At 39.1% G+C, this 26748-nt stretch overlaps 1 long non-coding RNA gene across 1 annotated transcript in view; it reads left to right on the top strand.

The window, feature by feature from the left end:
• Positions 1 to 249: 249 nt before the first annotated feature.
• The window catches only part of LOC141279071 (uncharacterized), a 133040-nt gene continuing 106541 nt past the window's right edge, over positions 250 to 26748 (top strand). Inside the window, exon 1 of the long non-coding RNA XR_012332823.1 lies at positions 250 to 358. This is a non-coding gene — a long non-coding RNA (uncharacterized lncRNA). The remainder of the gene's footprint in view (positions 359 to 26748) is intronic.

Raw genomic sequence — 26748 nt, 5'->3', positions numbered from 1 at the left:
GGTGAGCTAATTCCTAGAGATGGCAAAGATCCCAGTGCAGGCATGCCTTTGATATGCAAACTCACCAGTCAAAGCAACACCTCCTCTATCTGGTCCATACACCCCAGGAGCAATATTCCTCTGCTTTAATTATCCCAAGGCCAGGAACCAGGCAACTAGAGGACCATCCCTATAGTCCAAGGCCCTTTGGAATTATTGACAGTAGCCAATCCTAACCATTTACCTGCCCTGTCTTGCTTTTCCCACAGAAACCCCAGTAAAGGTGGAGGCCTAAGCTTTCCTTGAACTCCTGTCTTCTGCCTGTGACCACCCGGGTGATTTTCCATGCAGCCCTGCATGCACCGTCTCTCTAGGACATGTGAGTGTAATTAACTTTGTCTTTCTGAGTCTCTCTGTCTCTTCTTGTGGCCACCCCTGACCGACCACCTCATAAAACAACACAGAACAGACTAGAAATTTGAAAACAGAACTTAAAAATCAAGGGAAAGAGGGAAATCAACAAAGTGCTCTGGGAATCACTCTTCAAAAAGCAGCAGCAGAATGTTCTTCTGAGATGTTTGTTCATCAGACTGTCCGCAGCTCCACCTGCACCTAACTTCCAACTCCTTGACTGCATGAATGCCTCATGCTGTTGTCTGTGGATGAGGAGGGACAGCTGTGTACAGTAAAGACAAAGCATGGTACTGCATCAAAGCAGCGCTTCTTTGTCAGGGCTGGTCCTGATTCAGGTGCTATTCATTTATAAAGAAGCACTACAATTGAAAACTTAAAAACGTTTTCTTTATTTAATAGGTTTCTTGGTTGTGTTTTTTGATGAGGTGCTTTTATTGACTCAACAATGTTAACCTTGTTGAATCAAGCATCTACACAGATGAGAAAAATCTGATCATTATCTTGTAATGAGCTGTGAGTGATTCTTTGGCATTCCCTTATTGCCTTCATACAGAAGCCAGTACATTTGGCTTGACATTTGACTTCATTTCTCTTAGCCATGTCCAGAAACAGAAGGCTTAAACTGAGCCACAGCTATTAATCATATAACAGGTGATTACTAAATGTGGAAGGAACAATGGAGGGAGTCACCTATTATTTTTAGACTCTGATGTGATCCTTATTATATCATGTTTTTCTGAATATTGGCATGCTTGAAATTCAAAGGGGAAAAGAAACTGGCTTCTCCATTGTAGAATGAAAATTATAGCTCAAATTTATCTAAAAGCTACTTTTTACTTAATGGTTGAGTTTTATTAATAAGTAATATACTTTTAATATGTTATCAATAATGGTAAAGAAATAATTTGGGGAGAAGGACACCTACCCCTGTATCTTCATTTCACATGGAGCCTTGGCTATTCAGGATGGTATTCGAGAACCTTCATGTTGGTTGTAAGTTATAAATTGATTATTCACTTGAGGTATTCCAGAGATTATTTAGAGATTCTCTTTCTGAATTTTTTGGTAATGTTTTGCATGTAATTCAAATGAAATTCTATTTATTTCATGAAGGTCTATTTTGGAATTTCAAGAACTACAAGTCAGATAAAAAGCCACATTTATTAGCCCCAGGAGATCACTATAAAACTCAGACCTAAAATTAATTTCTCACAACACACAAAAGATAGAACTGCCTAGTTTATGGTAGCCGTGGGGAAACAGTGATATATTGTTCTTCTCCACTCAGTTGCTTCACCACCAGCAGGTTTTAGTTAACATTATTATGGTAGTGAATGACCCTAAAGAGGGCTCCCTCGTTCACTTAAGGCTCCTTCCTAATAACCTACAGCTGTGTGAACGCCATCAGCTATGGGAGTTTCTGAGGGGCATATATTAAAAGTGTTGGAATGTCACTCCATATGGTTCTTGCGGGCTTCCTTTGACGACTCATAATATTCCGTCAGTCCAGCTGTCAATGGCCAGTTCCTCAGCTGGGCTGATGACTTGAAAAGCTACTCACCAGTCTTTCTTTCTCATTGTTGCTATTAAAAAGCCAGGAGCTCTTTGTTTGCAGTGGGTAAAAAACGAAGAGGTGCTCCTGTTGAATGAACGCAGCGAAGGTTCTGAATAGGACTGTCTCCTCAAACCTCTGTAAACTTCTGTTTTTTTACACACTAAAGTACACTTGGTTGTGGGGATGCTAAGTGACTTGGAGGAGAAATTGTTATTGTTTCAATTGCATGGAAATATAAACACACATTTGCAAAAGGGGCCCCGAATGCAGCCTTGGGCACAAGTTTCAGAGTGATCTTATTTTGTTGGCTTGTAATGGACGGATTTAACTTTAGAACTTGTTTGCTGAAGAAAAGCAATGAACGTAAAGAGGTAATGTTTTACTGTAAAACTTTAATGTAGAAAGAATTAGTGGGATCATTACATCCTTTCTTTGGGAAAACAAAGAGGGGCATTATTGGAAAAGAGCAGAAAATCTACAAACTATATGTAAAATTAAATAGAATTTAAGGGGAAAAAGAGGTAAATATATAAAGCCTAATTCTGTAAAGAGATTAAAGTTTTACTTTTTTCTTCTTTTATTTTGGGACTAAATCTTAATTTAGAACCAGTCTTACAGAGCGTTGACAATTGATCGCTTACATTGTCAGAGGAAAATAATGTGTTGATGTTTATATGTTACCCTTGTTGATTTTTAGACATTTGCCTTTTTTATTGGAAAATTATTTTGTTTTAAGAAGATTGGTAGAAAGGAGACAGTTTCTGGGGAAAAGAGTTTAGAATGATTGCCTTCATATATTTAGGCTTCTCTTTTAAAAATTCATTTAATTTCTCTATGTTTCTGTTTACCTGTTTTCATAGAAGGCAAGAAAACACCAAATTAACTCCAGGATATGAGGAATGTCTTTATAAATATTTATAAATACTTTTCCAGTAGTTCTAAGGCCTGTACAATGGATGTTGAAACAAAAATGCATGATAAATGGTTATTCCTATTTCATTAGGTGTCAGAGTCTGTGAAACATTCCTAAATCTCCAGAATCAGTTAAAGCCTGTTTTTATAGCAGCTCAAAGCTAAAGACTCTAAGGAACATTAGCAGAACTTCATTCACCCAAAATTAATGGGCCCTGATGCAGTTGGAATTCTACAAAAAAGGGTATCATTATATGATCCACACTTCTCTAATTGCACACCTACTTTGTTTTAATGCTCTCCTCACATTTCTGAAGGTTCGCATATATTGTGGCAGTCATTTACTAATATCTCTTACTGCTTTGTCTTTCCTCGTACGTTTCTTGTCTTCATCACGAAGACATGTTTTTGTAAGAAACTTTTCTATTATACCTTGCAAACCAATCTCAGTCGTTAGCCCCTTAAGTCTTTTCTTACATACTGTAAGAAATGTAATAATTATTTAAAATGCTCCCTTGAAGTTGGAAAGCAGATGGAAAGAAAGGGCTTCATTCACTTATTAAACTGTTTTCTACAATGTGTTGACTTATTTAAGATACATCTTAGAAAACAGAATGCTAACTATTGCCAGAATGAGGATAGAAGAGAGTGAGCATTTGAAATTTGGAGGGTTTATTAAATATTGGCAATCGAGTACTTAAGTGTAACATATAGAGACCATATATATAACACAGTAAATAATTTTGTTTCTTAAATACTTCAACCAGGATTTCATTATCACAAGGCTATTTGTGGTTTTATTTCACAAAACATTGAGAAAGAAGAGAAAGATAAGAAAGAAAAAGCACAAGATAAAAATTAGAAAGATGTCCAGCACAATGATTGATTACTTTTTTTATATGATAATACTGGGTCTGTTTTATCTGCATTTGGAATAAAATTATGGCAAAGTCAATGAGCACCCACCCCCCTCCCACCCAGATGTTCCCTAACATGTTCTAACAGAGGACATACAGGAAAGAAGCATCTTGCTTATTTAGTACCTTAATCAGTGAGTTTGTTTATAAAAATTAGGCCCTGAGGGCTTCCCTGGTGGTGCACTGGTTGAGAGTCCGCCTGCCGATGCAGGGGACACGGGTTCGTGCCCCGGTCCGGGACATGCCGTGGAGTGGCTGGGCCCGTGAGCCATGGCCGCTGAGCCTGTGTGTCCGGAGCCTGTGCTCTGCAACGGGAGAGGCCACAACAGTGAGAGGCCCGCATACCGCAAAAAAAAAAAAAAAAAATAGGCCCTGTGGAAAAACTGAGAAGATGAAGAATAGGAACATTATTTCACAATAAAAAATAAACTGGAATTTTGGGAGCTCAGGGAGGCTGAGAATTCAATTATTGAAAAAATGACTGAGGGTGCTAGAACAGTTGGACATCCACGGGCAAAAAGGTGAATCTAGACACAGGCCTTCCTTACACACTTCACTAAAACTAACTCAGAATGGATCTTTGACCTAAATGTAAAACTGTAAAACTCTAGAAAATAACATAGGGAAAAAAAAATCTAAATGACCTTGGGTATGGCAGTGACTTTAGATATAACACCAAGGTACCATCCATGAAAAAAATAATTGATAAACTAGTCTTCCTTAAAACTAAAAATCTGGGGCTTCTGCGGTGGCTCAGTGGTTGAGAGTCTGCCTGCCGATGCAGGGGACACGAGTTCGTGCCCCAGTCCGGGAAGATCCCACATGCCGTGGAGTGGCTGGGCCCGTGAGCCATGGCCACTGAGCCTGTGTGTCCGGAGCCTGTGCTCCGCAACGGGAGAGGCCACAACAAGTGAGAGGCCCGCGTACCGCAAACAAACAAACAAAAAACTAAAAATCTGCTCTGTGAAGGACAATGTCAGGAGAAAGAGAGACAAGCCACAAACTGGGAGAAAATATTTGCAAAAGACCTATCTGGTAAAGGATATTATCCAAAATATACAAAGAACTCTTAAAACTCAGCAATAGGAAAATAGGCTGATTGAAAAATGGGCAATAGAGCTCATCCACCATATGAAGTTACAGCAAGAAGATGGACGTATATGAACCAGGAAGCAGGCCCTCACCAGGCACTGAATCTGCCAGTGCCTTCTTCTTGGACCTACTGGTCTCCAGAACCATGAGAAATAAATTTCTGTTGTTTATAAGCCATCCCCCCGCCAAAAAAAAAAATGGGCATGAGACCTGAATAGACACTTAACCAAAAAAGATATACATATGGTAAAAAGCACATGAAAAGGTGTTCCATATCATATGTCATTAGGAAATTGAAAATTAAACAACAATGAGATACCACTTACACACCTGTTAGAATGGCCAAGATGCCAAACACTGACACCACCAAATCCTGGGGAGGGTATAGAGCATCAAGAACTCTCATTGCTGGTGGGATACAAAATAGTACAGCCACTTTGGAAGATGGTTTGACATTTTTTTACAAAACTAAACACTCTTACCATATGAGCCAGCAGTTGTGCTCCTTGGAATTTACCTTAATGAATGGAAAACTTATGTCCACATAGAAGCCTGTACGAGGATGTTTATAGCATCTTTATTCATAATGCCTCCAACCTGGAAACAACGAAGATGTCCTTCAGTAGGTGAATGGATAAACTATGGTATCTCCAGACAATGAAATATCACTCAGTAACTAAAAAGAAATGAGCTATCAAGTTATGAAAAGACACGGAGGGACCTTAAATTAATATTACTAAGTGAAAGAAACTGAAAAGGCTACACTGTGCAATTCCAACTATATGACGTTCTGGAAAAGGCAAAACTATGGAGACAGAGATCAGTGGTTGCCAGGGGTTAGGGGGAGGGAAGGATGTTCAGGCAGAGTACAGAGGAGTTTTAGGGCAGTGAAGTTATTCTGTGTGACTACAGTGGTGGATACGTGTCATTAAATATTTGTCAAAATTTATAAAATATACAACACCAAGAGTGAACACTAATGAAAACTATGGATGTTGGGTAGATAATGATGTGTCCATGTAGGTTCATCGATTTTAACAAATACAGTATCCCCCTGTGGTGTCAGATGTTGATAGTGGGAGAGATTGTGCATATGTGGGAGCAGGGGGCATACGGGAACTCTGTACTTTCTGCTCAATTTTGCTGTGAAATTAAAACTGCACTAAAAAATTAAGTGCACTTAAATGGCTGAGGACCTTTAAAGACTAGCACTGATATTTTATCTCCAGGTACCTCAAGCAGCTGTGAGCTGCTGCACATCTCCCTTTACGGCCACAGACCTTCTATGAAGGCAGTTCTGGGTGTCCTTGAGCTAGTCGTAATTTGGGGGAGTAAAGAACTTGGAATGGTGGCATCAGTGAAGCATGGAAAAAGCTCACAAGGACATCAGGGCCTGGAGAGAGTACCTGTCAGAGAAGCAGCTGCTAGGTAAACCGTTCAGGAGTGAACCAGTTCATCTTTTCCCTAGAAAGATACTAAGGAAGGTAACTGTTGGGTGGAGGTTGCACTTGGGGGGCTGAGAGGATAGTTGGTAGAAAAGCCGACATCTGCTTTCATACCTGCACAAAGGAGGGATTTTATTTTGCATTCTGTAATGCTTCTTTTGGGGTAGGTAGGGGATAAAATAGTGAAGAAATAAGTGTTCGACGCATGATAGATACTATTTAAAGTTGTAAGTGAATGGCGAGAAAATGTAAGAGGCAAACTTAACACACGATGGGTAAGAATAAAGGTGTTAAATATAAACGTTACATGAAAATATATCATTAATTTTCCATTTTTTAAAGCACCATAGCAGTTTTATAAAGGGGACATAAAAATGAGTATATTTTAAGCTAATGTTTATGGGTACCTGAAGAAATAAAGAATATCGAGGGAAATAGAAACTTTTTAAATTCTAAACTGTGACATAAGGAAATCTCATAGTTCAGTCAACTAGAAGGGAGATAAAATAGTGTCCAGGCATTTCTTAATTGGAAATTTCTTTTTCTCAGCCCAAAAAGAAACTTTCCATCTGTTCTAGCATCTGTTTACTGTGGTTCAAGAATTTCTCCAATTTAACAAGTAGGTGTGACAGTTATGACATCCGGGAATTTTTATAAGGAAGCACAAAAGAGTTGGGGTGGCTGATAACTGGTTTCGTAAGCTTTTCGCAGATTCCTTATCTACACACAGAATTAAAATAGCTCATCACATGGCATGCTTGTACCTTTTATAAAAAAAAAAACTCTTTCAATTGATGCGATATTGGGATTGTACTATTTTTAAACCTATTTATCATGAGAAGAGCAGAAAGTGGTTTTGCCCAATTACAGGCCATGGTAGGATTTTAGGAGATGTGACTTCTACGTCTGTTGGTGAGGCTAATCCCCTTGTGGCTTTCAGAAAGTTGCCTCATTTCTCTTTGACTCAATTTGTCCACTGGTTAAAATGCAAATTTAAATACCTGCCTATTCTGAATATACTGGAACGTTGAGGAAGAAAATATACTAGGCATATAGCTGCTATAGACTGAATATTTGTGTCCCTCTCTATATTTCTATGTTGAGATCCTAATGCCCAATGCGATGGTATTAATAGGTAGGGCCTTTGAGAGGTACTTAAGCCATGAGGGTGGAGCCCTCATGAATGGGATCAGTGACTTATAAAAGTGACCCCAGAGAGATCCCTAACTCTTCCACTATGTGAGGATACAGGCTATGAACCAGGAAGCAGGCCTTCACTATGAACAAAACCATTTTGGCACCTAGATCTTGGACTTCCTAGCCTCCGGAACTGTAAGAAATACATTTTTCTGGTTTCTAAGTTACTCAGTCCATCACATTTTGTTATAGCAGCCTGAACGGATTAAGAGAACGGTATATATGGGGCTTCCCTGGTGCACAGGGTTAAGAATCCGCCTGCCAATGCAGGGGACATGGGTTCGAGCCCTGGTCCGGGAAGTTCCCACATGCCGCGAAGCAACTAAGCCCGCAAGCCACAACCACTGAGCCTGTGCTCTAGGGCCCACGAGCCACAACTGCTGAGCCCATGTGCCACAACTACTGAGCCCGCGTGCCTAGAGCCTGTGCTCTGCAACAAGAGAAGCCACCGCAATGAGAAGCCTGCGCACTGCAAGGAAGAGTAGCCCCCACTCGCTGCAACTAGAGAAAGCCTGCGCACAGCAACGAAGACCCAATGCAGCCAAAAATAAATAAATAAAATTTAAAAATAATAATAAAAAAAAGAACAGTATATGAATGCAAATGAAGATCATTACAGTTGAGTCTTCCCCCACCTCTTATGTTTGCTTAGAAACTCTGGCTTCTGAAGTTTTGTAATGTATTGCTTTCATTTGAGGGAAAAAAACACGATCTTAAAAAGTTTAGAACTTCTGAATATGCCTTGAATATGTAAAATTTTCTTTCCCCCTTTTAAAAACTTAAAAAAAATTTTGTCTTAATTTATTAAATTATTTTCGGTTTGTCTTTATAGCTATATAATGTCTCCAGTATTTCATTGTGCTTTTCAGTAAGTGTCAGGCACCTGGTGAAGCAAACATTTTTGTGTGATCATTATTTATCTTTCACATTTGGGAATAGAAGAAGTGAGAGTACCACTTTAGTTGGTATTCTGCCATGTGCCCAAATCAAATATCTCTTGCCCCTCTGAATCTAGTGTATATTCCAGTTTGACTTTTGTTTGAAATGATTTTCTGTGGTCTCACAGTACAGGTCATCCAGGTGTGGTCATCAGGGGTGGCTCCAGGTGACCTTAGGGTTCTGTGCTGCTGGTCAGTTTACTAGTCTCCAGACCATGACCAGACCCATGAGGTTTACAGTTTGAAAAGGTCTTGGTCTTGGGTCACTCAGAAGCATTCTTTGTAAAAGGGACCTTTCCTGTCCACATTCTCTTCTTTTGATTTGACTAGAATTCTGTGGGAGTGAGATGACGTATGGGAAAGGCTGAGAAGTTGAGGATTTCTGATGCAAACTTGCCTAACGTTATGAAAGGTGAATAATAGTTGGGAGTTAGTATTTCCTTTACTTACTAGGCCAAAGTACACATTTTCTCTCACACAGTCCCAAGAAGCAAAGAATACGAGAGACTTTGACCTCTTAAGTGATCCTTCATATTTTGTTGACTTGCTAGAACCTTGTATTTGCTATTCTATTATCTATGTCTATATCTGTACCTATAATGTTAAGAATACTAACAGAGTCAAAAATAGAGGAAGAAGGAACGTATGTATTACCTCAAAATATGTGAAGAGATGCGCAACCTAAAAGTAATTAGGAACACAAGACCACAGTGAGATACCATTTTACACACAACAGACGGGAAAAAATTAAGCAGTCTAGTAATACCAAGTGTTTGTGCAGGTGTAGATCAACTGGATTTCTTATTCGTTGCTGGTAGGAATATAAATGGGTTCCACTACTTTGGAGAATACTTTGGTATTGTGAATTAGAGCATTTGTATACCATTTGACTCAGCAGTTCCACTCCCTTATGTATATACAGTCATGTGTATCAGGAAACATGAGCCTGTATCTACAATAGCCACACACTGGAGAAAGCCCACTGTGGTACCTGAATAAGTCAATGATAGTGTCGTGAACCAAGGGTAATGATTCTGCACAACTGGTGTTCATCCAAGATAAAAGACTAAGGAAAACAAGAAGCATCAAGATGATCACCTAATACAGCATCTGACACGTAGAATGCGTGTAATCATTTCTTGAATAGATGAATGATAAAAATCATTCATTTCAGGACATTATGTGACTCCTCAGGTATTGGTAAATGTTAAAACAGCCTCTCCTGACTAACCTGTTTCCTTCTGATGAGACCACAGATATTTACTAAGAGCCCCGTTACCAAATATTTTCACATCACTTAATGATGCTGTATTATATTCGTGTGTATTTTACTGTGTAAATGGTACTAAAAATTTTTCACCCTGCCCATTTTGTAACTAGAAGCAGCTTATAAACTCCTGGAGGGCAAGGGCCACATCTGAGTTTCCTTTTCTTTTCTTACAAAACTACATGGAATGGATAATCAGTAACTGCTTAGGACCCAATGGTGAAATAAAAATCTACTCAAATTTTCCTCTTTTTTTAAAAAAGTCTGTTTTGAAAAGAACAAATCATGGTCAAAAGCAGAATATTTCAACTGGATTAGGTGCTCCATGACGTCAAGTGGATACTCTTAAAGAAAAATTCAGTGTATAGGTAGTGAAGTTGTAGCTATTATCTTTATGTGTAGGAATATGTTTGTGACAAACACAAGGAAATTTTTATGTGGTAATACTAGGACGTAATGAAATTCTTAGCACACAAGGCATCAATGATAGAAAAACACTGTATATCTGATATTCATCCAATTAAAAGCATCTAAACAATGTGCTATGCTTATTCTCTTGCTAAGAAAAAATGGAATCCAGAAAGCTGTTGATATTTCAGTTCTAAGAGGTTATCTTTGTTGGTGGTGTTTAATCAAGTACTAATCAGGAGAGGTACACTTTATAACAGAAGAGCAAATTTAGCTGAAATCAAAACTACCCACAGTTAGTCTTAGATGATTATTCTTAGAACTGTGTTAGCCTATTTCCAATTAAACTATACTTCCTGTTGTTATAGTGGCTATAAGAGGCACAAATTTAAAGAGAAAAAGAAAGTGGACTTCCCCACTCTTTCCCTTCTACCTACCTAGTACATCTCCTGTTTTAACCTTCTAATGTGCTAATTGGTTCATGTGTATCAGATGAGATTCTTTTCATAGAAAGCAACAGAAATCCCAAACTGAAATAACCGAAAAGGAAGCTTATTGTTTCATTAATTGAGCACTCTATATCTGTTGTGACTAGGATTTATTATTGGTTCTGCTTACTCTGGTTTGGCTCCATTTTAAGGCAGGCTTTTTAGTGGTGGTTACTTATGTAATAGGAAAGAGAACTTCTGTCCTTCAAGAGTAGAGCAAAAACTTGGCTCTCCTAAGTTGATATTGAGCTATGGACCCATCCCTGAAGCAATCAGTGTGTCCAGGGAAACAGAATTAGTTTAGACCTGCAGTACAAGTCTACCTCTATGGACGTGGGACTGGGGACTATGTGTTCCAAACACAAAGGCTGCATCTAGGAAGGATAAATACTTGGACAAAATTTAGGGTACTGTTACCAAGGGTAACTCTGTGCTAAATGGTCCATTTATCTACTATATTATACCTTTCAAGTCAGTTCCACGTTTTCTTATAATATCTTTAATGATTATGGGCTATATTTTTATTTTATTTTATTTTTGTATAGAAATATGAGGGATACTGGCAGGATAGAACAGTTTTTTGTTTCTTGGTTGGTGAAAGAAGGTGCAAGCCACTTTTCTGCTAGGTGACTACAAGGGATCAATTTGGAACAGATTTTCTTAATTCTGAGAATTTCTTTAAGGTCACTTATTATTCAAATGGAAGAAGTAAGAACCCATTGATTCAGGAAAAGTATATATAAGAATATTTTGTGACTCCTTAAAAGTTTTCTCCGTGTATCTTTTGCTGTGTAAGCTTGGGGAAAAGTGGAGTAAATTTGCATGGTTAAGGACTTCTAGGAGGAAATAGAATGTCCCCATTTTGTTTGAGACCACCTTATCCTAGCTAACATTGGATAGGTTGAGATGTTTTCAAATAAGTTCACCTGTGTCCCCAAAGGAGCATTTGTCCCAAGGGAAGGCAGATATTTGACAAGTGAATTGTAGGAAATCATGAAGATTCATTCCATAACAGTGTGTGCCTGGAAGACCTCCCTGTCACAAGGGGATATTGTGGGAACAGTGGCTTAGACTGAAAAGATAAGAGGAGATCTGTAACTTTGGTACACCTCTGCAGCTCCTGTTGCATCATTGGGAGGGTAAAAAGGCTCAAATGAATGCACTGGACCAGATCAGCTAAGTGCAGTGAATTTGCATGGCAGTGACGACAGGAATGACAATTGAATATTGGGGCTAGTCTGAAACTGGTCAGACAGCTTGAGTGCCTTCTCTTCCTCCTCCTCTAGTTTTTCTCTTTCTTTCCCTCTGTCTCTCCCCCCCTGCCTCCTTCTGTTCTTCTGCTAAAGATGAGTAACTGAGAAACAGAGATGACCCCTTTGGACTGTGTAAGTGTCCATGGTTCTTGACAGCTTGGTTAAGGGGAGAGGTTTCAAGAGGGAGCCACTGGACTTCCTTTTAAGTTGGTCCTGTGGGGGATTGAATGATTAATTTGAATATGAAAAAGACTTATTATCTTAATTATACCTCAAGCTGATGATGCAGGTCATGTTGATTTTACTGGATTAATTTTAAAAAAGAATCATTCTTAAGAATTTTGCTTTTCCTCCTCCTGCTTTCTATCTTCCAAACCTGATCAGGCAAACCTGATCTTTAAAATAAACTGTTCCTCACCATCAAATGGGGACTTGGATGGGAATAGCATATCTAAAGAAATAATGAGACACTTGGAAGAGGAGAGGGGTCAACAGAGAAAACAAGGGCCAGCGAGTTGAGCACTGGCACTTCCCATCCCTGCAGAGGGAGCGCTGGCTCAGGGACCTGTCAGACATCTTGGCAGGAATATCTCAGTTCTCAGTCAAGTTTCCTTAGCCAGATGCCATTGAACAAGCAAATCAAATAATTAACTCCACTTTCAAATTCCATGTTCATGAAGCAAACTTCTTATATTTTGGCCTCTCCATAGAGAAAGAATTGACTGAATAAAGTATAAATTAAACTGGAATCTTTGGTGATAGAGGATGGCAACATCAAACAGCTTTGAAAACACCAATTTCAAAATTAATAGAAAAAATACATTGGAAAATGTAAAAATAAATGACAGCATCATTCTCAAGTCACACTAAAATGGATGGTTGAGCATGTCAGCTCTCTCCTAAAGACAATAAGCCCAGCAAAAAGTTTGTGTTTGACTTTTAGTCTTCCTTTTTGAGAGACCTACTATGTGAAGATTCTGAGGATATAGCAATGAACAAGATAGTTATGTTTTCTGCCCCCATGGAGAAAAATTCTAATGGAAGAAAATTGATTATATAAGAGTAGTTAATTATAACTTTTAGTAGCAGAGGTGAGAATGAGAAATAAAAAGTGCTTTTCAAACATGGAGTGAGGTGCCTGTCCTAGTTTGAGGAGCTAGGGAAGGCTTTCTTAAGGAAATAACATATGACCTGGGATATGAGGTCTGAGGAAAGAGGAAGATGTATAGCAGCAGAGGACAAAGGGGAAATTTTCTAGATTGTATTAGTCAAGGTTCTTGGTTACAAATAATAGAAGCTGACTGACTAGCAGATTAAAAAAATTATTGAAAAACTATTGGGCATATCACAGAATTAAGTGGGAGACTGGGAAATAGGTTTAGAGAGTGAGACAGAACCCAAAAAAATCTAGCACAATGGAAAATACAGCTCAGAACACACCGGGATAGTTGTGTGCTTGGGATGCTGTAACTGGTGCTATCTCCACTTGGTATTTGTGCTGAGCTGTAAGTGATCTTCAACTGTCACTGTGTCCTTGTTTCACTTTCACTTTTCAAAGTCTTGGCAGTAGCATCTGACTGACCAAGTGTGGTGGCCATTCTCTGAGGTGACTCCTATTCATGATTCTGCTTGGTATTCATGGCCTGGGTAGTCCCCTCGTATTAGGGTTGATCTTTGTGACCAATAGAATATAGCAGAAGTGATGGAATGTAACTTCTGAGGCCAGATCACAAAAGACATTATCACTTCTTACTTGCTCTTCCTTGGACCACTTGCTTTTGAGGAAGCCAGCTGCCGTGTTGTGAGGGCACGTCATCAGCCTTTTGGAGAAGTCTACATGGTGAGGAATGGAAGCCTCCTGCCAGCAACTGGCACCAGCTTGTCAGTCATGTGAGTGAACCACCTTGGGAGCGGATCCTTCAGATAATGTCTCCATGACAACCTCATGAGAGGCTGAGCCAGAATGACCCAGCTGAGCTGCTCCTGAATCCCTGTTCCACAGAAACTGTATGAGATAGCAAATGTTTGTTTTTGTTTTAAGTTGCTAAACATTAGGGTAATTTGTTACACAGAAATAGGTAACTAATACACATGCCCGATTCCTATCTGCCAAAAAGAGAGAGGTCCTACCATTTTACAGATGAGGAAATTAACTCAGATTTTAAGTCTTTAATTTTTTTCCCATATCACTTAATAAACATTTGCATGGCTCTCCTTTGTACCAGCCACTGTTGTAAATACTTCACAAATTTTAACTCACGTAATCCTCCTAGCAGCCTTATGAGGCAGGCACTGTTAGTTCCAGTTTTGGACTGCATTTTGGTCCTCCAAAATCAGTATGTTGAAGCCCTAGCCCCCAATGTGACTGTATTTGGAAATGGGGCCTTTCACGAGGTAATTAAGGTTAAATGAAATCATGACCCTAATCCAGTGTGACTGATGTCCTTATGAGAAGAGGAAGAGATGCCAGGCATGTGAAGGCACGGGGAGAAGGTCATCTGCCAGAAAAGGAGAGAGGCCTCAGGAGAAACCATACCTGCCAGCACCTTGACTGTGGACTTCCAAGCTACAGGATGTGGGGAAATAGCTTTCTGTTGTGTAGGCCACCCGGTCTGCGGTGTTTTGTTACGGCAGTCCTAGCTGACTACTACTAGACAGCACCATGGGTCTGTGTGAGGCACACTATTCTGATTTCTGCTCTCACGCTGCTGTCCATTATGGTAATCACCCCCACCTTGCCTTTGGTGGTTGAGGCTATAGATAAAGAAACTGAGGCACAGAGACGTTAAGTAACTTGTTCAGGGTCATGCAGCTGGTAAGTGGTAAATTGGGATTTGAATTCTAAATGAATCCGCTATGCTACATCTTAATAAACACAGTTATAGTTCCTCGAGAACTTTATATTCTGTATATTTTTATTTATTTATTTATTTTTTGCGTTACGCGGGCCTCTCACTGTTGTGGCTTCTCCCCTTGCGGAGCACAGGCTCTGGACGCGCAGGCTCAGCGGCCATGGCTCACGGGCCCAGCCGCTCCATGGCATGTGGGATCTTCCCGGACCAGGGCACAAACCCGTGTCCCCTGCATCGGCAGGTGGTCTCTCAACCACTGCGCCACCGGGGAAGCCCTGTACATATTTTTAAATTGAGATTGTTGACATAGCTTCTAAATGGGTTTAATAAGAAGTTTTAAAACGATTTTAGCCTCCAGTGGAACCAATTAACTAAAGCATCCATTCTGAATTTCCTAAACTATTTGAATCATTTCACTTTAAATGTTTGCCTGGGATGCACTGAACTGTAAGTAGTCTCTGTCACTGTGTCTGTCCTCTTTCACTCTCTGAGAAGCAGAAGCATCTAATTGGCTGAGCCCATCTCCTATCTACCAGTTAAATGCAGTTAACTTCGTTAGCTGTATGGCAGGAAACTCTCACATAATAACTTAGAGAAAACGTCCCCGATACAAGGATTTACCCTTCTGTGTTGTCATAATCCGGATGTGGTCCAAGATATCCTCAGCCCTTGCCTTGTACTGAGACTCTCAGCGCTTGATTGGTTCCTTAGAACACATCCAATTTCATAACACACTCATGAGAAATTAATATTTTACTAAAACTCTTCCGTACAGAGGGTAGGATTTCCATTACACACAGCCTAACAGACCCTTAATATGAATCTCTAGCAGATCATTTGGTTTTCATTCTCAAAATTTCTCTTCTTGCTGTTAGCCTCAACTGTCATTTTTTCCCCTTCCCTTACACAGTCCCTAAAAGTCCACTCTGCTGTCTTGATTATTTTAGTTCTGTGCAAACTCCACTTGGCAAAACAAATGCCCTCTCTCCAGTGCAACGACTATCTATTATAGACTCTACTGCCTATATAGGTAACACTGAGGTAGGCTGGGGCTTTGTGTAAGGAAAGGGGGAGTAGAGCAAACCGCTGAACTCTGAGGCAGCGTGCCTTGCTTTAAAGACACTCAGATTCAATGAAAAACAAACAAAACGCAAAGAACACCTGTGCTAGCTAGACAAAATATTTCTGTGGGCTGGGTTTAGTTGATTTGCTGTCCTTTCTTCATTGTTCCTCAAGCTACCCTAAATGACTTTTCAAAATATTCAAGTAATGCAAAGCTCTTCCACAGCAGGCATTCTAGGCTCAGGAAATAGCAGTGTATAGTGACTTGGAGGCATGGTGAGAAAGAGAGTTGGACAGACACTTCACCAGTCATCTCAGGGCTTGTAGGTAGGAAAATGGATGAATCCATACTGAAATCAAAAGAGAGAAATCTCAGCCCAAATCTCAAAACCAACTGTCTAGTTTATAATTACAATAACAGCCTACATCCTTATTCTGCACTTATTTTGCCGTGTGATATTGGGGAGACGGTTTGGTTTTCTATTCCAGACAGAATAGGTTTTCTGCTCTGGGTTCTGACCCAGTACCACCTGCTGCAGAGGCTTAAATTAAAAGCAGAGATATGGATGCAGATCGGTAGGGACCTGGCATTTTGGCATTTTTCTTTTATGCTAATTGTAACATTGCCCTTATGTGAATCCCTTCAGGGCCAAGGTATATCTATTTCACATGTATGTGAAACAAAGCAATCAAATCTTGGTAGGGAAGGGTACAAATTAGCTTGTTCTATTTTTTCTCAAGTATTAGATTTTCAGTCAGGTATTTTTGTAGCATCTCAGAGAATGCTATAACTAAGTAGAGTATTAATGCACCTAAAAGCTAGACATTGATAATGTGTAATGAGCAATCTGCTAAATGTTAATACGATTTATCCTTTTTAAATTTGATAAACATGACATATTGCATGCACTTAGTGCTAATCTATTTTAGACATTCATTTGGTTTGACCTATAACCGTACTATATTACGTTCCTTGAGATATTTATCTTGTCATTTGGAAACAAGATTACAATTAATGTGACACACATGACTTTAAATTACTACCTCAACTAGAGATGTGTCAGTAATGAATTAGCCACAGCTTTGAACCCTCCGCTTATAATTTAAATTACCACCCTTTAGCTGATGCATCATTGTAATCCATTAAATAAATCACAGAATCAAAGAAGCACATATTGTTTTTGATTCTAGAGCTATCAATGACATTTTTCCATTTAATCTACCTAACTCTAGGCTAATGTATCCAAATTCATGTAATAACAATCACAAGAGAGAGCATATGTCTGTGTTAATACTAAAATAAAATCATAGGCAGACTTCATATAAACTAGATGTACAAAAACATTATCCTGTTTTGCTGCATTCCACTTTTAAGGAGAAAAAAAATACGACGCTGGAAAAAGTGAGCTCATACTAAGGACTTGGTAAGGCATTTTTCAGGAGAGAGCCCTGTAAGAAAAAGTTCAATTTGTTATGTTTTCCACACCGTCTCAGCATTGACTTTGCCAGACTGTAAGTTCTGGAAAGGCGCAGAATAGAAACACACTAAATATTTGTTGAATGATATCTGTGGCAATAAATGATAACCATTTATTATGAATAGGGGCAGAATAAATTTTACTCACTATCCTCCATTTGCTCTTATTGTATGGACACATTATTAAGCTCTTACTGTATACTAGGCACTGTACAGATACGTTATTAAGCTCTTACTGTATACTAGGCACTGTACAGATACGTTATTAAGCTCTTACTGTATACTAGGCATGGTACTAAAGCATATTTCATGTATAAACTCATGTTTTGTGTATTAACTTATACATATCATATATAATACATGTAATATAAATACATGTAACATTTAATATGCATTATATATATAATGTATATAGATAAAATCTCTCTCTACAAAGATGGTAAGGTTCTAAAGAGCAGAGATTGTCTTAAACCTCTTCAGTGTTTTCCCCTGTGTACCTGGAAAAATGCTGTCACATAATTGTCATGCAGTAAAGACCTGCTGAGTTAAAATTAAGATGTTCTTTTGTGACTTCACATATTATAGTGCCCTAGAAGAAGAATAGTCTCCCAGGGCTAATAGAACTATGAGTAACCCAAACCACAGGTAAAATAGTAAAGGTCAGAGAAGCCTAGCTTTTTCTCTAATGTATTAAAATGCCTTAGATTTGCTGGATTCAATCCATCAACAAGTTAAATGCCTGGTATTAGGCTGGAGGGGGAGATTAATAAACTTCTACTCATTTATAGTCTAAATACAGAACCCAGAGTAGTACATATGAACACGAGAACTATTAAATGGTGAATCACGTGATACCACCTAGAACATGAGTTCAGAGAAAAAAGTATTAGGGGCCAAAGTAACAGAGAAGTTCCCTAACTACTCTGAGTAGTAGGCCTTTGAGTCAGACAGATGGGGTATGAATATCGACTCTGCTACTTTTTTTTCTGTGTATCTTGAGGCAAGTTACTTAACTGCTCTGAGCTTTATGCCTCTCTAAAATGGAGTACTACCTCCCTGTGGAGTTGTGACAAGTAATGTCGTAAACGTTAAACACTTTACACAAGGTAAACCATCATTTGGATTAGTCAGAAAAGGTTTCGAGGGCTTCCCTGGTGGCGCAGTGGTTGAGAGTCCGCCTGCCGATGCAGGGGACACGGGTTCGTGTCCTGGTCCGGGAAGATCCCACATGCCGCGGAGCAGCTGGGCCCCTGAGCCATGGCCGCTGAGCCTGCACGTCCGGAGCCTGTGCTCCGCAACGGGAGAGGCCACAGCAGTGAGAGGCCCGCGTACCGCAAAAAAAAAAAAAAAAGGTTTTGAGGTGAAGTGATAATTTAGCTAGACCTTAAAGGGTTAGTCTTTGGGAGAGAGAGGGAGGGATCAAGGGCAAGAGAAGGCAAGAATGAGAACAGGACGTATGAGCAAGAGTGAGGGAGTGAGTCCTTTAAGCAAAATGGGAGAAGTCGGCAGCAGGGGAAAATTTGTTCAGTAAAATGGGTTCATATGGTTGGGAGCCTGGATGGCATGGCAGAGGTGTCTAGACTACAAATGACATGGAGGCTGGAGGATCCTCAGTTTGTCCAAACAGGATCTGAAGCGCTCCAAACCTAAGTTGTAGGTGGCATGTTACTGTGACTAAATATCCCTTTATATTTGCTTTTTCTTCCAGCGCTTGGTGTGTTGTCTTGTATATTATGGGCAATAAGTATATTGTTTTTATGTAAATTAATGGTTTGCATGCTGATGGTACTTCACTCTGCTTTTTCTTGCACAGCTTTGATGTGTGTATGTGTGTGGCTGTCCTTCCATAAAAGAGGAAGCGTATATACACATTAAAGATGATCAATAAGTGCTTAGAAGTCTTAGAATTAAAGTTCTATGGAAGTAAAACATGATTTGTATTCTACATACAGCATATATTTATGAATGCTCTGTGTTGTGGTGCTAAATTATTTGGTATCAGTTACAGTGTATTCTCTTAAGGAAGGACTCTAAAATGTCAGGTTTTAATAATAGAATTAATTATAATACATATTAATTTAGAATATATCAAAACTTTTTCCCAAGTTTAAAATAAGGAAATCTACATCTTTTGGCAATTTGAATTTCAGTTGATTGAACTTATTGTGCCGTTTAATAAATTAAGGCCATCAGTGAGTAACTGGATCTATAGAATGACTCAATAGAATATGTCAATAGAATGACACATGAAAAAAGAAAATAAGACGTTTTCCAAAACATCAGACTTAATTTTACGTGAAGTTAATCTATTAGCTACCTGCTAGATAGCTTGGTTTTCCCAGGCCCAAAGGGCTAGGAATAATTTGTTTTTACTGAACTTGACTATCATACTCTAAGGAAAATGTGTTGGAAAAAAATAAAGTTTTACTTTCTGAGCTTTAGCCATAGCTATCTGAGGAGTTTATAGGACTTTTCCTGGGCGTCTGATTGAGGCTGTCTGATCGTTATGTAGATTTTCTCCAACATACAACACTTAGTTTGCAGAGTGTGGCTCACAGGAAAATGGCTGTCTAGCAGAGGCAGAAGTATAATTATGATATCATTAGAAATACTTAAATATAAATAACATTCTATATTTGTCCTTGTCACTTGTCTGGGTTTTGACAGGAGCCAGTTTTGATGGGATTCCTGTGGCCCCATAGATTTTTATCCTGTTATCCAATTTTCCGCTGCACTGCTTTCCTTCTGTCAAACTGACTGCCAGCCAGCCTTAACATTTTCCCGGGAGGAAGAGCAAAGCTTTGTATTATAGTGGACAGAAGAAGGAGAACAAAAAACTGATTTTTCCCCTCCGAGTGCTACACTGTCTCTTTCTAATGGAAAATTCCGTTGTCTGGGGGTTGAGAGGATAGGCGGATAGGGAAGACGAAAGACCTCAGGTTTTCATTCAGTGGTGCAAGGAAATGTGGCAGAGCAGACTGAGAGACCAAGCTGAGCCGCGTACAGATCAGCAGACAGTTTTGCAGGATGCTCAGGGTCACAAGAGTGGCTGAAATGCTGCCAAAACTGGTTTGTGCTGAGTATTCCCTAGCATTTCAAACACTGGCTTGCTGTTGTATAAAATAAAAGGATACTTATTCATCATGGTGTAAGGGAAAAGAGAAGGAGCATTTTCCCTCCAGGTGAAGATATTGCAGTGGATGCTTTTGTATTGTGGGGTTTCCCATTGACATTGGCTTACGGTTCAGGGCTTAGAACAGAGATCAGACAGGTAACAAAAATGAGTGGATTTGACAGTGTTAAACAGTGAGGAAGAGCGAAAAGGGGGGTGAGGCGGCAAGCCAGGCTCCATCTAAAAGCCTTCAAAGTGCCAAATTGCAAAAACCAAACCAAACCGAATCACACTGTCCAGGCCACACGTGTTACGAAGCTGAAGGTGGCCCGTGTCCTTTTGGGTGTAATTTCTGGGTAGAGAAAGAGTGGTCCTGTGACCTGCCAAGGAGCCAGTGATGCATGATGTAACTGACAGGGCAGTTGTTGTTGTTGTTTAATAACTGTGATCCCTTACTGTTAAGATTAAGACCTTATTATGGCTCAGGATAGCCACATCGTCTCTGAAAAATCAATTCATTATGTGTGTAAAAAGGCATGAAGTTCAACAAACATTTTTCTTCTTATTTACATTATAAGTAAACCATGGGAGTATCTCTTAGAAGCTTGGGAATATACTTAGCAACATGTATTACAGGTCAGTTTCTACACCTGTCAGTACGAATGCATTATATGCCATTGAGGGCTTCCCTGGTGGCGCAGTGGTTGAGAGTCCGCCTGCCGATGCAGGGGACGCGGGTTCGTGCCCTGGTCCGGGAAGATCCCACATGCCGCGGAGCGGCTGGGCCCGTGAGCTACGGCCGCTGAGCCTGTGCGTCCGGAGCCTGTGCTCCGCAAAGGGAGAGGCCACGACAGTGAGAGGCCGGCGTACCGCAAAAAAAAAAAATAAATAAATAAAATAAAAAATATATGCCATTGAAAATGTTTATCTAAGAAATGCTGTCAGCTGTTATTTCAGTTCCATTCTGAGTCTAGGGAAATGTCTTAGTGAGTGGGTTATGATTTTCTCATAAGTGTGTGACTATTTAAGATATTGGGAATAAATGTGAAAGAAATTCATCTCTCTTACTTTCCGGGTAGTCTGTGCTTTAAAATGGAGGTGTACAACTTTATGGATTAGGGATTTTTGTTTTTACCTTTGATCACATAGCAACTGAGAAAGATTAATCTACCTTTTGACATCAAAAGGGGGTGGTGATGCCTATCGAAGTTCTGGGCTTTGGAGAGTTGCTTAATCAATGCTTGGGTGAATATATTTGCCAATGTAATATGAGTCAGATACTCATATACGGTACAAATACAGTATTCTTGACTATATTTTGAAACATTTTTGACCTTTCAATCAAATTACATTCTTAATTTATAATAATTTAGTCTGTTATTGGAACAACAGACTATTGCTTTTTGACTCACATTAATGTGTGTAGTTAATCATGTACCATTTTCCCCTCCATCTTAAGAGACACGGGTACGAGACAAATGAACAGAAAGGTAATAGTGGTTAATAACAGTATTTTAGTGTTCACACTGGCTTTTAACAAACCTAAAATCAGGTAATTTAGTACAGCTCTAGTGTAAGAAGCTAAACATCCAACTATGGAAAAAAATTGTAAAAAAGTTGTTGCTGTCAAATCTATATGTTAACTTTAGCTCCCGAAATTCTATTTTATTTTGAGATTAAATAAGTACACATATAGTCTACTCTCTTTCCTTATAAACTATCCTGCTCATTGACCATCTATATAGTTCATTAGAATTATAACACATTAACCAGGTGAGTAAGAGGAATTAAATAGTACAGTCTTAAGTAGGTAGCAGATGGAATTACCTGATTACCTACTCAAGATTGTACTAAAAGTATGTGGACAAATAGAGAACAGCAACAGCAAGAAGCTATAAGTTTTAACTTACATTTTTCTGTCTCTTTTAAGGGGAAGAACCAGATACCAATAATCTTTGAGTTTATTCACAGGGGCAAACTTATCCTAGGTTTTACCATTTTTTTGTGAATCAAGGTTGTAATGCATGAGCCCAACTATATAGTGTCAGAATCTCTTGAGGTGGGTTTTCCTGCTCTTTACTAGAATAAATTTAAAACTAGAAATACAAAATCATGAGAAACTGTTTCCATGTGTATGTGTGTCCTTTTTCAATAGAGTCAAGACCATGGAAGATCTCCCTTAAGATTTCCTGGCTTCCCCTTTGTGTCCTGCTTGTATCATTACACTCTTAGTCTGTACCATTTTTCAATCCATGGGTTCCAGTAGCATTTTAATGGTGTCTTTTTTGCTGGCTCATATGGAGGACATTGATTCTATTGTTCCAATAACAGATGAAATATAGTTTGTGGCTGCTTTTTGGGCTGAAAGAAACTCATTACAGCTTCCTGTTCCTCCGTGTGTTGCCAAAAATGTTACTGTTGGTCAGGTCTGGAGATATCTTCTGAATCTATGACTATTTTTTAGATTTTCACAACAGCACATTTCATAAATACTGCAAAATTTGTTGCAAGAGTTGGACTTAAAATAATAAGGGCTCTCTGTCTCTAAAAAACAGAGAGACAAACAAAATCAACCTTTTGGGGTGAGCAATTCTTATAGGTTTCTAAGGGAAATTCCAAGTGTGCAATCCTTTTTATGTACTAAAGAATGCAAAGGGAACACTTAGCTATTATAAAGGTTAAAATTCTAAATGAATCAGTCAAAAACTGGGAAGAAAAAAAGGGAAATATTTAATGAAAAATTCTAGTTCTCTAAAACCTTGCTATTCAAAATGTGACCTGCTGCCCAGCAGCTTTAGTGTCACCTGATGTCTGAAGTGATGAACCCTTGGCCTTATTCCAGACCTTCAAAATCAGAATCAGCATATTAATAAGATCCCAGGGGATTTGTGTGCACATTCAAGTCACAGAAGCGCATAGTTTGTTTCTATGCAATCAACACAGTGATTTCAAACATATCACTAGATGATGTTTTTATAAAGCATTGAGGTTTACAGAGTCAAACTGCTTTGTAAATATAGTCTGAATTATTTCTGTTTCAATCTGCAGCACAAGTAAATTAATCTCTCCAATATGGCCAATTTAATTTTTAATTGCTCTTGTAAGCTTAAAGATAGATAAGCTTAGAACACAGAACATAAAATGAAATCAAAGCCCAAAGGTCACATTTGAAAAACCAAAATACCTACAAACATGCTATAAAATATCCACGTGTGTTTAAATATATGACTCTTCAAAATCATGCATTTTTTTATTACTTGAGTTTTTGACAGGATAGTTACTTTTGACTTACTTGAGGGTAAAAATGCCACTGGGAAAGGAAACATATGTTTTCCTCTTCTCAAAATTCAAAACAGGCTGAATGAATTAAGAAACTCAAACTTAGGAAAATAGTTTACCTTAAGGCTGCACCTTTCTCATCACAGTGACAACCACAGTTTGAGTGACATGATTGGCATTTATGGGCACCTGTAATCATAGGTTTTCATAAGGACGTTTTCTTCTTTAGCATTCACAGTTGGTCATTCTGTCTGAGAATTGGTGGCAAGAGTAATGACTGATATTTGCTCTATTATTTGGATGCCTATTGATCTGATGGTACAGAATTGTTCTCTTGGATATTCTCACTTTTTTTCTCCTTTCATCTGCACATTCTCCCCCCTCCTCCCCACCTCCCCTCCTCTCCACCTCCCCTCCTCCCCTCCTCCCCTCCTCCCCTCCTCCCCTCCTCCCCTCCTTCCCCTCCTCCCCTCCTTCCCCTCCTCCCCTCCTCCCCCTCCCCTCCTCCCCCTGCCCCTCCCCCTCCCCCTCCTCCCCTCCTCCCCTCCTCCCCCTCCTCCCCTCCTTCCCCTCCTCCCCTCCTCCCCTCTTCCCCGTCCTCCCCTTCTCCCCCTCCTCTCCCTCCTCCCCCTCCTCCCCTCCTCCCCTCCTCCCCCTCCCCCCTTCCCCTCTTCCCCTCCTCCTGCTGCTCCTCCTCCTTTCTCTCTCTCCCTTCTCCCCTCCCCCAAATAAGTATTTGAGTGCCTATTATGTACGTGGCTTTGTTTCAGACTATGAAAAGATTCAAAAGGAACAGAAGATGACTCTTCGTCCTCCAGAATCTTCCAAGTTCCTAATATTTTCCTGAGATAAAACACCATCTTGACATATCCTGTCTTAGTGTTTTTCTTTTCATTATATATTCAGGGCCAGTTACTTCTATTTTTCACTTTAGTTTCTTTGTTCTCCTTCCATATTACCCGTTTCTTTATAAGTAGACCAGTTACTATGGAAACATTACTGTTTTGGGTGTGGTGACCACCGCAATTTATGTATGATTCTTCAAACTTGAGTACATGAAACCAAGATCACACATCACCCTTGTAATAATCTTGATGCTTTGTTTCTAGACATTCTGTACTTTAACTGAGATGTTATCATCCTATAAAACAGTTTTTACTTGTTCAGTGCATTTTAAATTTTAATTTAGGCACATTTACCAAAAAAACTGTGTTTGTGTTAACCATAAACATTTGTATCATATAAAAATTCTATTTGATTTTAACATCTTGCAAAAGTTAACAAGATATAGTAGAAAGTCATGCTGATTTGGTCCTGAAATAGAGGAGTAGCATCCAACCCTATAACAAAATTTACCAAACTGCATAAATTCTGAGAAAGACATCAAGACAAATTAATATAAATTAAAAAAATTACTTTTTAAAATTTAGCTTTCAGGTCTCTTTGCCTGTAGAGTGAAGGCAGGGAATTTCTTCCCTCATCTCATGTCCCGGAGTGAAAGATTCCAACTTAAGTTCCAGTGGTAGGGCCCACAGATTAATTGACAATAGACAGAGTAGAGGAGAAAAGTTTAGTATGCATGTGGCAGTACTCAGTAGTGAGTAATTAGCAGAATAGCCAGAGGTTAAGGGTTTATATATCAGTTTAACCAAAACAGGGGTGAGGGGAGGTTGGGGTGGGAGCTGTTAGGTCTTCACTGTGAAAATATAGAAGGTTCTGTTGGGCAGTCTCCTTGGAAAGAGGCTGGAAGCTGCCCCAGAAGGGGGGCTCAAGGCAGCTCTATTTTTGGGGAGGCTTTACTTTCATCACGTAAGAAAGTTTCAGATAAGATTTCTTTCATATGACCTCTTCAGTATTTTTTCCAAACTTTCTCATTACCTTGGTGTTTAAAAGGTTATGTTTTGCATTTGTAATATGCATTAATGCTCCACTAATTCGTAGGAGGGTCCCATTTCATGCTGCAGAAGCCCTCTAAACAGCTTCTGTCCTTTAATAGAGGCACCTAGATCCCAAACAGGATTTTGTTGACATTTTCTTTGAACAAAAGTATCGTTTTCAGTCAGGCAACATAGGATATTTCACTAAAACGTGTACCTTTAAAGTGACCCATTTTATCTAGAGGTTGCTTAAATTGTAGATTTCTAGAGTAGTTTTAACGTAAATTAGTTGATAATAGAGTGACAATGCTAAAACCAGTTCAGTATTTGGAAACTGAAAGAAAATTGCAATGACTTTGAAATAACTTGTGAGCTTTTTATGTTTAAGAGGAACAGATCATATCAGTTCCAAATATGTATTTCTTTTGCTTTGCTTAAGTTTTATGACTTAAAAAAAATGTACAATTTAAAAAGCGAGTGATTTGTTGTAAGATTACAACCAAATATTTTTGCTCTCTCCTTACTTTTTGATATCCAATTTGATGTCTATATCTCCGGGATCCTGTATGTACAAATTTTCTAAGAGTTAATCAAGATTAAACTCTTTCTTCCTCCTTCCCTCTCTTCTTTTCTTCCTTTCTTTTTAAAATAAAGGTACTTTCCTTATTGCAGTAAAATTCTGAAAAAGAGGCAAGTGGTTTTCATTAATAAGAAATGAAGCCCACAGTTTTTCATCTGAAACCGTTATCAAGTGCATGGAGGCACAAGACCACTAGAAAAGAGAGACAAGTCTGCTCCTCACTCCTCCTTTAACACACTCCCTCTGCAAGCCTGGCTACAGGGCCAGGAGCTGCCTTCTCAACTGAGAGTAACAGAAAGTCCTCTGCCCCCAAATATGAGTCATATGCCTTTTAATTCCATTATGTTGTTCCATTCTATGGAGTCTAGAAAGTTTTCTTGGGTTCCAAGGGTCCCTTTTTTAAAGATGCAAATTCTCTTGAGATGGCTTAGTTATCATTACCTCTTTAATAGGACAGAGTTGACAGTAACAAGGAGTAAAATGGCACTTAGAACAGGCATAATGGATGAGAGGGCACCCAAAGTGTTAGAAAGGTGGTGAGGAATGGAAACTGATTCAGATAATTCTGCATTGTATGTCAGTCAGTACTTTCCATGCAGAATACTGATTTCATCTATAACATAGTGTTTAACTGTTGAGGAATA

This window comes from Tursiops truncatus, chromosome 7 (genome assembly GCF_011762595.2).
Source record: "Tursiops truncatus isolate mTurTru1 chromosome 7, mTurTru1.mat.Y, whole genome shotgun sequence".
Lineage (NCBI taxonomy): Eukaryota > Metazoa > Chordata > Mammalia > Artiodactyla > Delphinidae > Tursiops > Tursiops truncatus.
This window is presented reverse-complemented; position numbering and strand designations above follow the sequence as displayed.